At 41.2% G+C, this 15,239-nt stretch overlaps 1 protein-coding gene across 1 annotated transcript in view; it reads right to left on the bottom strand.

Annotated features, from left to right (window-relative positions):
• Dop2R (dopamine D2-like receptor) overlaps positions 1-15,239 on the bottom strand; it is a 98,925-nt gene that overhangs the window by 30,781 nt on the left and 52,905 nt on the right. The window lies entirely within an intron of this gene.

Below are 15,239 nucleotides of genomic sequence, written 5' to 3'. Positions count from 1 at the left end.
CTCCGATGAAACATAAGCGCCGCGCGTTACCGTAGTAACCTCAAAATAAATATAGACTTGGCGTGGTTGTATCGGGAACGCGACGTGTGCATGTATGTATTTATATACGTGCTATGTCCGTAGAATCGACATAGTGTCAAGCCAAAATGGCAACTTCAGAGATATCGTGTCGATGCAGAGACGAGACGGTCACCATAAGACGTATATGCACTGTCAAAAAGGGGATTCTCGAGAAATTGGTTTTCAATGAGCAACTAGCAGAGGTATAGCTTGCCCTATCGGAAGAACGTTTCCTCGGCAAAAGGGGAGACGAATGAAAGAGGAAAAGGGTTCGCGAACGAGCAAGTCCGAACAGGGAGAAGATAATAAGAAAAGAGGTACGGTACTGCGACGTAAATTCACTTGCGTTTGTGGTACTTGAGCTGAAACTATATTTTCTCTCTCTACCTTCTCCGTTATCTACTTATTTATCCGTTCAGCCAAGAATTTGATACAATTTCCTGTAACTTCCGGGGGCTATATCGCTTGACAAAGGAACACCGAATTACCAAATTCCGTGTACACGGTGTACCCGATAAAATATTTTATGCCGTGTCCTTTAAGATAGCAATATTTATCCTTGTGTCTTATCTTGATATCCTGCTTAAAGGAAAGTGTCGTCTATAGCAATGGCGCTCTGAAAGATTCAATCGTGCTTTTGGGATAAAACTCGCTCTTCTCGCCGTAGTATTGTATATTTTATTCCTGAAACATTTCTTCGTGTTCGCGAGGAATTTTTCATTCAACGTACGCGTATCACGTACGAATTCAACGTGCTTAAAGACCAAGAAAAATAGTACGATACGCAGGAAATGATATTAGCATTTCGAAAACGAGAATATCATTTAAGAGTCCCTTGTTCCTCGCAATTTTAAGGTTACTAAACCAACGATATCCTTACGTTACCATCACGTGTTTGCTATGCAGGTGTTAACTTTTAATGCGAATGCAAATGCAGTGTTTTTGTCAGACAACCACATGTATTTTAGGTCACATGCATAAGTCTTTAATTAAAAATCCTTTGTTATTCGTGTAGCTGCATTCCTCCGTAACAACTTCTTGTCTTGCAAAATGACGAGAAGTATACCTTTGTGCAACAAACAAAATTGGAGAAAGCGATTTCTTTGTATCCTTGTCGTTTCTGGATACGAGAGGATTCTTGAAGCTTTTTTCCCAGATACACTCTTTTACACGTATCGGGATACGAATATCGCACAGCCACTGGATTTCTGTACGAATAGGGTTTGCTAGTCGACGAAAGTTATAAATATTAAATGTAGCAATCGATTAAAATTTGCAAGTACTTTTGGAATTATCGCCCGCATAACTTAACATCGATTTAAGCCCTTGCATATTCTTTTCCACGAACAAAAGTTTTAAGTAACATTTACGTATTATATGCATAATTTATAATTATATATACCATTAAATGGATTAAACGTACTAGCAATCTAATTAATCAACGAGGAGTTAAGTTGACCAATGGACATTGAGGAAATTAATTTAGAAAATTAATGTATGAAACGCGATTGGAAAGAGCGATAGTGCAAGCTGTCGAGCAGTATCGATGCACAGGTACATATTTGCAACTAATATTTTATTCAAACAAAACAACGACACTCGGGGTATCAAGTTCAACAAACAACATACGCGGAACGTGCAAGTTACAACACTAAAGTTCCAAAAGCCGCTGCCGCGGAATTTAATAACACCGAGTCTTGCATTTCTGCATATACAAAATTGGTCCAATCCGAAAACTTTGGGTACTACTAATTGCTACTAATATTATACCTCGATATTCCGTTTCCGCGAAACCACGCTCGCAATTCACGGTAACCATTGAAACGTATGATTTTCTCGACTTTACGAACCACATTCTCTGTCCTTAACTGTGCGCGACATGCGCCATAACGTCGCATATTCTCTACCTCTTCGCATCGTTATTTATGCGTGCGCCTTGTTTGTGGAATAGATGCCTGTTTACGACACGAGCATACCGTAAATATTCGCGTAAAAGGTACAAACAAATGGAACTGTGCAACCCGAATCGAAGCTCGCCGCGATGGTTAGAGGGCGGTATGGAAGATTAAGAGTAGTTCAGCCGAGTCGAATATTAATAAAAACCGACGAAGCCCAGTTCAATTTAATATTAACGGGTGTTCTTGAAGAGCTATAGAGTGGGACGTGAAATTGCCGCAGAGTATTTTACACAAAACTCGATTAGTAGGTGGAAGTTCTCTACAGAAGCGTCTGTACCATTATTGTGAAAGCCACGGCCGGGAAAGTAGGTGCAACGACGAGAGCTATCTCCGCGTTTAATTAACGTGCGTTCGAGCCAGCGGCACAGGCGCGAGGCTTACTTTACCAGTCGTGTTCGGGCTCAACATATCGGTCCAGTTTGCTTATTTTGTCCGGCGAAATAGGATTCTGCCGCCGCGGATAATTCACCTATCTCGCTCGAATAATCGAGACCGCCTCTTCACGTTTCTTTTACTCCGATAGGGGACCAGTCGAGACCAATCATGTTTCGTGTGCCGTTAGTCAGCCCAGAGAGCGTTGGGAAGACGACCTAATTAACCGATTCGGGAGAAACATTCCGATCCGATTTTACAATAGGACGGGAAATACCTATAGAATCGATCCCGGTATATCAATGAAACGAACCTTCCGGTACTCTAATTAATGACGCTTTCAGCGTCTTTACTTGCCCGTTATGCCGTAGAGGTTTCATCGCCGGCACGCATGATCTTCAGTCTTGCTCATTAGCAAAAGTTAATTAAAGCTGAACGCTGTGCACGTCAGTTGAAATTTCGCTGCGAGAACAGACTCTTCTATTCCCATTTCTTTTTTCACTCCTAACCCTTTACCTTCCACGAAAACGCATAGAAATTGCTTCGCTCTTGTCGCAACGTTCATTTCCAGTCCCTCTTTACTTGATCCTGCGCTTGGAAATTTCTCTGATTTCGCGCAACCGACAAATTAGTTGTCTTAAAAATTCGTCTACGATTAATTAATTAATCGCGCGCGTATCTCGCATTGGCGGCGCATTCGCGGTTCGATAGGAGCACCAGGCAAGTACGCTTTCAGCTTAAGCGGTAATTACCATTCATCAATTATCTTACGGCGAAGTCGAGATTCCTGGAGACTCCGACTAGAACCTCCGACTTGGAGTGCTATGCTCAAAATTTAGATCTAATTTCGTCGCTTTTAAGCATTTCGACACATACAATCGACTCGTTGATCATCAATGGATAATTAATAATTTTAAATACCTCCAGATGTCGTGATAAATATTTCGCATACGTTGGACATAATTCGAGGTGCAAGTTTAAATGGAAAAGTGTCGTGACTTTTTTATGAGCGTGAAGAAGCAAAGTTTCGAGGCAAGAACCACGGAAACTAGCCTACGGACCAGCGTGCTGTTGTCAGGTTTCTCATTGGTACATGTCGATATTAGTAAAGCGAACGTTTTACGTGAAAGTTCTGCGAAGAAACTTGTACAACTTGGAGTCGCTACGGTACAAGAATATATTGGCAGTGGTACGAAACTGTCCTCCCTGTTCTCGATCGCCCGACGACTTTCAAGAGGTTCCATCTTATCCCCCGTTCGAAGCACACAAAGTGCGCGCGAACGTGGCAAACGTCAACACCTACCACTTACAAGTACGCGATCTCGGGAACTTTGAGCCTTCGTTCAAGCACCTTCGTTTTTCTCGATCCCCTTTTCTCGAATTATTTCGAAGGAAAAAGAAGGGTAAACGGTGGTATTGTTCCTTTGAAGCTCGCTCGATCGGAAAAGCCGAGAATCGCAGGAAATTAAAAGCAGCTTGTCGAAGACAGTGAAGAAAAATTCGATTTCGAATCTTGAAGGACGTGTACATACAGGATGTCTCATAATTCAGAGAAGGCCGGTGTTAACTCGGCGATTAATTTAAGAAAAAGACGAGTACGATATAGCATCGGATCGTTTCTTGCCGTACCGTGACTATTATCGAGACGCCTATAAATAAAAATAAGCTAATAAGTTAAGAGATTAAATGTGAAATTTATAATAGAGGGAACGAGAAATTTAATTTAAATTAAATATATTGTTCGTGTTTGTCTGGCATAAAAATGTATTATAGCAGCGCGTGAGCAGCATGCGACAAACATAATAGGTGGATGGTACATATTTAATTATCGAGATAATTATCCAATTCGAAACGTGGAAAATTGCATAATTACATTTATTTTATGCTCTAATAACCATGACTAGGGGAATTTAATATAGATGCCTAATAATAACATTGGCAAATTTGATTTTCTCGACTTTACGAACCACATTCTCTGTCCTTAACTGTGCGCGACATGCGCCATAACGTCGCATATTCTCTACCTCTTCGCATCGTTATTTATGCGTGCGCCTTGTTTGTGGAATAGATGCCTGTTTACGACACGAGCATACCGTAAATATTCGCGTAAAAGGTACAAACAAATGGAACTGTGCAACCCGAATCGAAGCTCGCCGCGATGGTTAGAGGGCGGTATGGAAGATTAAGAGTAGTTCAGCCGAGTCGAATATTAATAAAAACCGACGAAGCCCAGTTCAATTTAATATTAACGGGTGTTCTTGAAGAGCTATAGAGTGGGACGTGAAATTGCCGCAGAGTATTTTACACAAAACTCGATTAGTAGGTGGAAGTTCTCTACAGAAGCGTCTGTACCATTATTGTGAAAGCCACGGCCGGGAAAGTAGGTGCAACGACGAGAGCTATCTCCGCGTTTAATTAACGTGCGTTCGAGCCAGCGGCACAGGCGCGAGGCTTACTTTACCAGTCGTGTTCGGGCTCAACATATCGGTCCAGTTTGCTTATTTTGTCCGGCGAAATAGGATTCTGCCGCCGCGGATAATTCACCTATCTCGCTCGAATAATCGAGACCGCCTCTTCACGTTTCTTTTACTCCGATAGGGGACCAGTCGAGACCAATCATGTTTCGTGTGCCGTTAGTCAGCCCAGAGAGCGTTGGGAAGACGACCTAATTAACCGATTCGGGAGAAACATTCCGATCCGATTTTACAATAGGACGGGAAATACCTATAGAATCGATCCCGGTATATCAATGAAACGAACCTTCCGGTACTCTAATTAATGACGCTTTCAGCGTCTTTACTTGCCCGTTATGCCGTAGAGGTTTCATCGCCGGCACGCATGATCTTCAGTCTTGCTCATTAGCAAAAGTTAATTAAAGCTGAACGCTGTGCACGTCAGTTGAAATTTCGCTGCGAGAACAGACTCTTCTATTCCCATTTCTTTTTTCACTCCTAACCCTTTACCTTCCACGAAAACGCATAGAAATTGCTTCGCTCTTGTCGCAACGTTCATTTCCAGTCCCTCTTTACTTGATCCTGCGCTTGGAAATTTCTCTGATTTCGCGCAACCGACAAATTAGTTGTCTTAAAAATTCGTCTACGATTAATTAATTAATCGCGCGCGTATCTCGCATTGGCGGCGCATTCGCGGTTCGATAGGAGCACCAGGCAAGTACGCTTTCAGCTTAAGCGGTAATTACCATTCATCAATTATCTTACGGCGAAGTCGAGATTCCTGGAGACTCCGACTAGAACCTCCGACTTGGAGTGCTATGCTCAAAATTTAGATCTAATTTCGTCGCTTTTAAGCATTTCGACACATACAATCGACTCGTTGATCATCAATGGATAATTAATAATTTTAAATACCTCCAGATGTCGTGATAAATATTTCGCATACGTTGGACATAATTCGAGGTGCAAGTTTAAATGGAAAAGTGTCGTGACTTTTTTATGAGCGTGAAGAAGCAAAGTTTCGAGGCAAGAACCACGGAAACTAGCCTACGGACCAGCGTGCTGTTGTCAGGTTTCTCATTGGTACATGTCGATATTAGTAAAGCGAACGTTTTACGTGAAAGTTCTGCGAAGAAACTTGTACAACTTGGAGTCGCTACGGTACAAGAATATATTGGCAGTGGTACGAAACTGTCCTCCCTGTTCTCGATCGCCCGACGACTTTCAAGAGGTTCCATCTTATCCCCCGTTCGAAGCACACAAAGTGCGCGCGAACGTGGCAAACGTCAACACCTACCACTTACAAGTACGCGATCTCGGGAACTTTGAGCCTTCGTTCAAGCACCTTCGTTTTTCTCGATCCCCTTTTCTCGAATTATTTCGAAGGAAAAAGAAGGGTAAACGGTGGTATTGTTCCTTTGAAGCTCGCTCGATCGGAAAAGCCGAGAATCGCAGGAAATTAAAAGCAGCTTGTCGAAGACAGTGAAGAAAAATTCGATTTCGAATCTTGAAGGACGTGTACATACAGGATGTCTCATAATTCAGAGAAGGCCGGTGTTAACTCGGCGATTAATTTAAGAAAAAGACGAGTACGATATAGCATCGGATCGTTTCTTGCCGTACCGTGACTATTATCGAGACGCCTATAAATAAAAATAAGCTAATAAGTTAAGAGATTAAATGTGAAATTTATAATAGAGGGAACGAGAAATTTAATTTAAATTAAATATATTGTTCGTGTTTGTCTGGCATAAAAATGTATTATAGCAGCGCGTGAGCAGCATGCGACAAACATAATAGGTGGATGGTACATATTTAATTATCGAGATAATTATCCAATTCGAAACGTGGAAAATTGCATAATTACATTTATTTTATGCTCTAATAACCATGACTAGGGGAATTTAATATAGATGCCTAATAATAACATTGGCAAATTTGTTTCGTATAAATAATCAATTGCTTCGCATATCGATTAAATTAATAATAAAATCACTTACGGGATTACATCGTGTAAATTTACTTTATGTCAAAATAATATACTTTTCCGTCTTCCTTTGTATTCCATGTACACCGTGTTAATTAACCGAATGTTTACATCTTACAAATATCCTACTACTCTTTGCATCTCCAGAGATATCATGGCGAGTCGTTTTAACATTTTCTATGTTCCATGAGATTTTATGGATTACGTTTCACGAGTTGTACAACGTAACAATCTGTGCGATTATAAATCATACGTCGCTATGTAAACGCACGAACACGTCCACGTTAACCAAATGGTTAAACGCCATGTGTACATACGGTGTAGTCCGAGTGTAATACATACGCTGACTCGAGACATAGATGCTTGTACGTGAAATCGTCCATGGCAACGTTATGCAAATAACTTGTCGTACAGTGCAAAAAGAATACACCCCCAAAGGCTTAAATTGCTTCGAAATAATTACCGACCATGCTCTGGATATAGCAAGTCCTTCGTCGCGTGCAAGTCGCGTGAATAGACGGAGACAAATAGAAAATGACAATGGGATACCGATTATCTCGATGATTTATGCTAAAAGCGATTAGGTTATTTTGCTTCAGAATCACAGATAGACGAAAGCCATTACTCGAAAGAACAATACGATAGATGATTAATATTCAGCTATCTTTCCCGAATTTATTTCGTTGAGAAATGGCGATACAAATTTTGGTATTCTCGCATAAAGATTTACGAGAGTAGTATCGTTGGAAATTAATTTTCCCTGGATCGAGTACAAATTGATATCGCAAATATTTCGAGCTGTAAAACTGGGAATATCAAGCTCTTACTGGGAAACTATTCCAAGAGCGTATTACCAGATCCCTGGGTGACGGTGCAGATTGAAGCACACGTGCATATATGTATGGCACAGTGAAATCCTGATAACCGTCTAACAGCAGTTCCGTCCGTACTAGCACGTACTCATACGAGAGACATGGAGCATGGAGGAAGCAAGGAGGAAAACGAAACTATTCGAGACGGTCGAACGTGACATCCTCCGTCTAGATTCTGCGGTTGAATCAAACGATATGTTGGTTACCGCGAAAAGTTTCGAATCGCATCGTCTATGCAGTCAGGGTACCCCGCCTCATCAGCGATTTTTATTTTTCCTTACACTTCCGACGTTCCATGCAAAATTTCCACAACTGAAAGGACCTATACTCTGCCAATCAGTTCGAATAGGGGTCACGTGTCTATTTGCGATGCCTCCCGACTTGCGGTTGCGATAAACCGCACGAACGTCACACCACGCAGGTTATCCTTGATGCGTTTCATGTAGCATCCGACGTACCATTACGCGAGATTAGACATAACGATGGGACACGTTTTACACAGCGCACAGCTACGTAATTGTTCCTTTTTTCCTCCTTAGACGCTATTTTCTCCAGATCGCGCGTTTTCTCAACCACGACTGCTAGTATCGTTTCGATCCCGTGCACTGCATCTGTCATCGGTTATTGGTTTACGCAGCAAATAATTAGCTAACCGATCTTTGACATTTCGTAGAACGCGGACGGGATAGTGGACCGAAAAGGATTGACATCTTTCATCTCTATCATGGTACACTACCAAGCGAACGGGTTAATATGGAATTCGAGCAAATTTAGTCAAGCTCGATGTACTGCTGGTATTAACTATTAATGTATATATTAACGTAGCGTGACTTTGTGCAAACACCGTGATGGATTACCAAGCATGTTAGCCTCCCCGGTATTTAGGGAAATACTAACGGTCCACTGAGCATTGACGTATGTAAGGCCATTTCTAATATCACTTCGAATGACAAACAGAGGTTGTCAAGCAGACTCTACCAGGTGTATTTTTTATACCTCTCGATGTGTGCTATAAATCGTATATAGCTACAACGTACTGCTGACTACGTTCCGTTTCATAGAGGATTTACGTTCGTTGATTTCTACGTGAAATATCGAAAATGTAATTGATATTTCAGTACGAATTTCATTTCGAAAAATTATCCAAAAACCGTATACTAGAACCCGAAGTTTCAATTTAGCAACCTCGTTGCAGCTCGAACCGATGTAATCCGTTACTTTTAATTATCGTCGTTAGATTTTTAATGGTCGAATGTTGGGAAAATACTGCAACGGTTGATTACATTTCATCTAGACGAACTGGTTTTGATGAATCTACCCAATGCGACCTCATTACCGCGAAATGTCGCTATTTTAGAGACGAACCACGAAATCTAATGCTGCGAGCTGTGATTTGTCGAAAAGGATTTTAATTAAATCACGTTACCCAGAACTTTGTATTTCCCCCCGAGGTTACGCAACGTTCTATTCGTTAAATTTCTTTCAGATGCTCTAGTTGCGAGTTTTTTCTTCCATTTTTTCCTCGTAATTTTGCTTACGAATGTATCAAGCATCACGGTTCGTGTTCGAGTGTTCGACCTCGTCAGTCGAGTTGACAGGAACGCGGTAGGATAACTCGAAGGTCTGCTTACAAATAGTCTCGGTTCGGTTGCTGTTTAACCTATCAGCGTCGAGCTTCACACACCCCCGTGGATTACCATTTCTCTGTCGAGGACATTTCTTTTTAACAAACTTCAGCCTCGACAGGTATCGCGCTTGCGCGTTAAGAAAAGCGATACCTCTTCCCGCGTTTTGGATAATATAATGTACACGAATGAATCGATCGTGCGAAACTCGAGACATTTTTTTTGCGTCGTTAGAAGATTGCTTCCTCATCGTAAGGAATGTAAAACGAGGCACGTAAAAATCTTCGAGCTGCTTCGAACGCTTTCGAGATATTTCTCGTTGCCATTTAAAACACCACGGAGCACGTTGAAATTTATGTGTTGCCAGATTACCATCGATCACCGTGGACCTTTACCACCGAATCCTTCAACGTTTTTCCTTACTCGTAAAAACCCCTACGCCCGAAAATAAAAGCTACGCTGTGTGATAAAATACTTTCCTTTTTTCCTTTTTTTCTTCTTCTACTTTGATGTGCGCCTCATTTATCCATGAAAATACTACTCGAAACAATACGAAGAACCTCTTTGTATTCTCAATTTAAGGTAATCTTGTCTCCCTTCTTTTACCTTTTCTCTTGCAATCCAAGATAGTTGAGAATGCGGCATACCTTTCTCGAGTTTATTTCGTAGTTTTTAGTACAGACAAGACGTAGTTGTCTTTGCTGGAACGGCATTGAACTTTAGTAATTTTTGCAAACAGCAGGAAGATAGACGACCGGCACGCGAATTCTGTACGAAGGGTGAATACCTTAGAGCGATATTTTCTCCGTATTAGCCAATTCCATTCAGCTTCGTGGATTTATGCGTCGGTAGATTGTCTTGGCCTGAATTCACGCGAGGAATTTATGCTTTCGTAGATAATCAATGATCGGTGTTGAAACGCGAAAGAACGTCGTAGCTGAGTGACAAGGACGAGAAAAATTTGAGACGCGAGCCACCGACTTTTCAGTAGTCGAGACTAATATTAATCGTACTGGGTCATTCGCCTCGTTACTCGGATATTTAATTACAGCGAGTCAGTGTCGTTATATGTACGTAGGAGATAGGAAAAGGCGTGGTTTCGAGATATTACAGTCGACCGACACAGGATTACGGTCAGGTCAACGAATAGCCGTATTTCTTGCTATCATCGATAGAGATCCGTTAGAAAAGTTTCGGAAAATATTGCGAGCAGTAATTTCCGGAGGCAGAATCGAAGCCGGTTACAGTCATACGTATACAAACGGAAAAACGGAACCGATAGCGTTGAAATGTCGTCATCGGTTGGGCTTCGACGTTCAGACCTCGAAATGGAAGATTTTAGTGCAACGTGTTTACTCATTGAAGCGAATCGTGAAAGCTAGAAACAATGGAGCGAGCGTCTTGGCTGAGAGAATGTTTCAACTACAGGGCCGAACGCAACCCTTTGAGAACTAGAACGATTTGCTTCGCTTACTTGCTTTAATGAAATATTAAGGAACTTCTTGGACAAGTTGAACTGGCGCGTGCAAAAGGTAGCATAGGATAGCGAGCACTTTGTGGTAGCGGAACACTAGGAGGAAAATTTCCAAAAGCAGACAATATGGCCTAAAAGTAAGAAACAGTGGGAACTAAAGGAAAGAGGAGAGAAGAAGTAAAATGCATGGTTCGCATTGAAGGCACGTGGACGGAGGCGAACTTATCGGTAACCGGAAACTTTTATATACGCCGGAAATACTTTTCGATTATAAAATTGTCAGTGCACAGGGAATTCTTTGGACTGGAAATGTGTATCGTTTGTTGACTAAAGTGAGACGTATCGCTTTTATAAATTATCGACGACGCGTTACCGGAATCGGACAGCGCGATGAGAGAATTAGCGGAAAAAAGGACTCGCGATTATGAGGCACAAAATGCGTTAGCCTCGCATGGGAACAACACCAAACGAATTTCGGGGATGAGTAAATTGAACGAATTACATTATTTTAATTGCTTTCTCTGGGTCGTTGCGATGAGCATTTCTCTATTAATGACACTGGCGACAATTCCCACGTTTAAATAAACGTGCCAGCAATTCGAGCTCTCGCAACTTTAAAATTAATTGGAAATTTCCATTACAGAGTTTAATATCCGTGTAAACAATTTGTTAATCTTTGGATCGAATTATACGTCCGCTCTCAAACTCAAGTTTTTAAAAAATAACGACAATTACATTCGACGTGCAAAACGATAAAAATATCGGTGCTTCGGGTGTATTACTATTCGGAATACCTATATCCGACGAGGGAATCGAAAAGGGTGAACACGGAGGGATGACAAAGCGGAGAAACGATAGAAAAACAGAATTGGTTATTCGTAGCGACACAAAAAATGATCATCCGCGACGTAATCTACGCGTAGAACTACCACGTTTAATTACAACGTTTGGTCGCTCCGAGTAACAGCTATGACCGATCTAGAATAGAATATTTTCTTCGTTTTTCTCGTAACGAATAGACTAAAGTTTCTTTGATAAAAAAAAAAAAAAAACGAATTCGACGCCACTAATGAATTTCTTTGATTTATTTCCAGGACGGTCCAAAGGTTCCTTACAAGCTTCTCGGATTCCTCGGATGATGTGTTCCAAGCGTGTGAAAGCCCAGTATCTCGAAGTAAGTAATTAGGTTAAAGTGCATGAAATACGATCGGAAGTACCTTGAAAACGGTAACGTGTAGCGAAGAGACCAAGCGATTGATCGTAATCTTTAACTCGATGGTCGTCGAAAGGCTAACTAACCTGGGAAATTGCTTCTTTCGGGGATGAGAACGATAAACGTGTTCACAGTTCGAACGCTCTGCTTTCACCGTGATACTTACAGAACTCCTTCATTTCTATAGCAGTCGAGAACGTCGTTGCGTTCAACCCTGCTATCTCTTTTAATTAAACCGAGATTCTGCTTCTGAAACCGATAATCATTCTTAGAAGCTGTTCTTTTCGCGAGAAAGGACGTCCTTATCGTAACAATTATTACTAATCTGGCTTAAAGCTTTAATGGGCAAAATTTTTACAGCCTCTAGGTAATCTCCCCTCTCAGGTAATTGTCAAAAGTTGTGTCTTCAAACGTTTGAAACAGAGAAATTGATTGGAACGGAGGCATAATAGATACGTATCCGTTCTAATAATAATTTTGTGGAACAGAGGCATTCTACTCGATGCGTTAAAGAAAGTTTTGCAATTTGAACGTGGAGGGGAAAGTGATAAACTAATTTCGCGTTGGACTTATCGACATTCGTCGGCGAGAGGAACTTTCAGTGTCCTTTTACGTAGATAAGTTTTAATTCGTCCTTCTGTAACTGTCATCGATTCGATTTCAATTTTAACTCGAAAGTTAATTTAGTTCGTATCGCTGATAGAATTATTTTACGCGGATACCGAGCAGAGAATACTTATCGAAGAAAAGTTCAAATAAAATGCTCGACTCGTTACGAGTTTGAGACTTCGCCCCGACTACGACCGGTTAATCGGTTCGATAAATGCGAGTTAGCAGAAGCGATGACGCTAATCATCTCCGTAAGCGGATTTTGTTTCGTCATTTTCGAGTCCAAGAGATCAATTCGACGGTAACTTGGGCGAAAAGAGGCAATTTAATCAAGCATGATCATAGAGAGCGAGATTCAGCTGGTGCAAGCGAATAGAAAGGATTAAGCTTAAGACTCGGTATCCTTGTCGATAGAGTAGTATCATTTTCAATTTCATCTTTCCACCTCAAGCACCGTTTCACTTAAATCCGGAAGGTTTGCGCTGCCGGATTCTGCCAGTTATTGCCTCTAATCCTTTCCACGCCGATTACAAATCGTTGCGAGATTTGCTCTAATTAAGTTACATTTAGGCTGTACTTTTTAAGCGGATTGCGTTTTAGCGAATTTCGCGTCGAAATCCGCGTAAACGGCGCGTGAAATTGGCAAAGGATAAGACCGCAGCCTCGAATAAGTTGAATCGAGAATACTTCCAAGGTACTAGATGTCGTCAACGGCGCTGCTACACGATAAATATTAACCAACTACTCGTGTCCAATTTTACACACGGTGCTCAAAGCTAACCTCGTTCTTAACAGCCGTTACGAACCATTTCGGAATATTCTTACGGGTTTAAAATCCCACGGTTAGTGGAGTCATATATATACATTTTTTTTTCTTTCTTTCTTAGCAGGTAAAGCCCTGTAATTCCCTGTAATTCCCTCGAAATCCAACGATTATTTCCTTCCTTCTAGTCCCGCTCGTTTAATCGATCCTACCACCTACCGATTAAGAATGTCACGTTATTATCGATAAAGATATCGGGGCTTAGCAAAATTGATGTATTTTATTACACCTGTACTAAAATTTCTACCAGGTTGTCTACCATAAATTTCGCTGGAACATAAATCCCTTGGAAAATCAATTTACCATAAAGTTCAACGAAATAGTTTCAGTTTTCCAAAGAACGTTATAGCACGATGTTAGAGCCGTGATTAATTCTTTTAAAATCCTTATGATCGAGATTTACGATCGCACATATGCAATAAATAAGCGCACTTGCGGCGAATTATTGGCTGCCCTCTAATTCTGCTGCGATGTGTAGCTGTTATCTCAGACGGCGATTTCCTTTACGTGCTATACACGGGTGTTAAACTTTGCAGCCGGAAAAAGTGTGCGCAGATATACCCGCTAAGTAGTGTCAGGGTAAAAGAAAATCAATGAACCTGACACAAACCTAATTATCGTGTTTCATCGCTTCGTACCGTAGCGAGTATATTTACACGCGGTATAAAATCTTACGATTTTGCTCGAATAACCGTCATACTTTACGTCAAAAGCTAAAGGAGAAAAGAAGATCTACGCGGATTTGAAAGTTAAACCAATCATTGTTTCTAGTTTATTAATGTTACTTGGCGGAGAAATTGCTTGCCTCCGGCAAACGTACATTTCCGGATTACGAACTTTGCGAATATCGAGGCAGTGCCATTGGTATTCGAGTAGTATAACCGTTAAATACGGTAGGTTGTTTCTTAAATTAACTTAGTTCGCGAAAAGTATACTTCCGTAGATACTCGGCTAACTGGGAGCCTCTTAAAAGCTTATACACTACTTGTTTATTTTCGTACCTACTGCCGTTCTGCCGAACGCAAATTACTATGCTCCACTTGTTTGCAATCTTTATCCACTGCCTTCGCGGATCGACGCTTCTTATTGCATTGAAATTCTTGCAAATTTCTCGCGAAACTTAGCGCGACTATACAAAGTTCCGAAAGTTCAAAACGCTTTGAGTATTTTCAATAGCGTAAAATCAACGCATCGAGTCTAAACGTTAGAACCGGCTTTCTCACCAGTCGTTAACGCGTTTCATGCGAATTTTATCAAGTAACCTGGTTTTAACTTCAGAATACACGTAACGAGTGTTACATGTCGCCGAATGTACAATGTTCTGCGATTTTAAACTCCCGTTAGTAGTTAATGAGAAACGACAAACGTTCGCGGAAAGCGTGGGACCGACCTTTGATAACCCTGCCAAAAATTCATTCTCCGAGGGATCTGCGTTACGCGTCTTACGTTGCCTGCCGTTCCACAAATTCATCTCGAAACACGTGTTTCTCTCCTTTGACTCGAAATTTCAAAGTTGGAAGCACATGATCTTTCACGCGAGTTAAAGTCGAATCGTACGTAATTGAAATGACCTAAACTCTAGGAGATGTTCGAGTTTCTGCTACGCGGAAAGTTGAAGAGCAATTGAATGTTTTTGACGAGCGTTCTAATTAGTAGACCGATCTCTTTAACTTCTGGTGCAAACATGATACTCGCATGGTGCTTACACCCTTACTTGGTAGCGGGTTTTTAGTCCACAGATTTTCCAAGTTTCCTAACTGTAGTTCTTTGCTTATACTCTAGCTTATCGAACG

The sequence above is a fragment of the Eufriesea mexicana genome, unplaced genomic scaffold, assembly GCF_001483705.2.
Source record: "Eufriesea mexicana isolate 0111107269 unplaced genomic scaffold, ASM148370v2 scaffold1523, whole genome shotgun sequence".
Classification (NCBI taxonomy): Eukaryota; Metazoa; Arthropoda; class Insecta; order Hymenoptera; family Apidae; genus Eufriesea; species Eufriesea mexicana.
The sequence above is the reverse complement of the archived record's forward strand: the minus strand, read 5'-3'. Positions and strand labels throughout refer to the sequence as shown.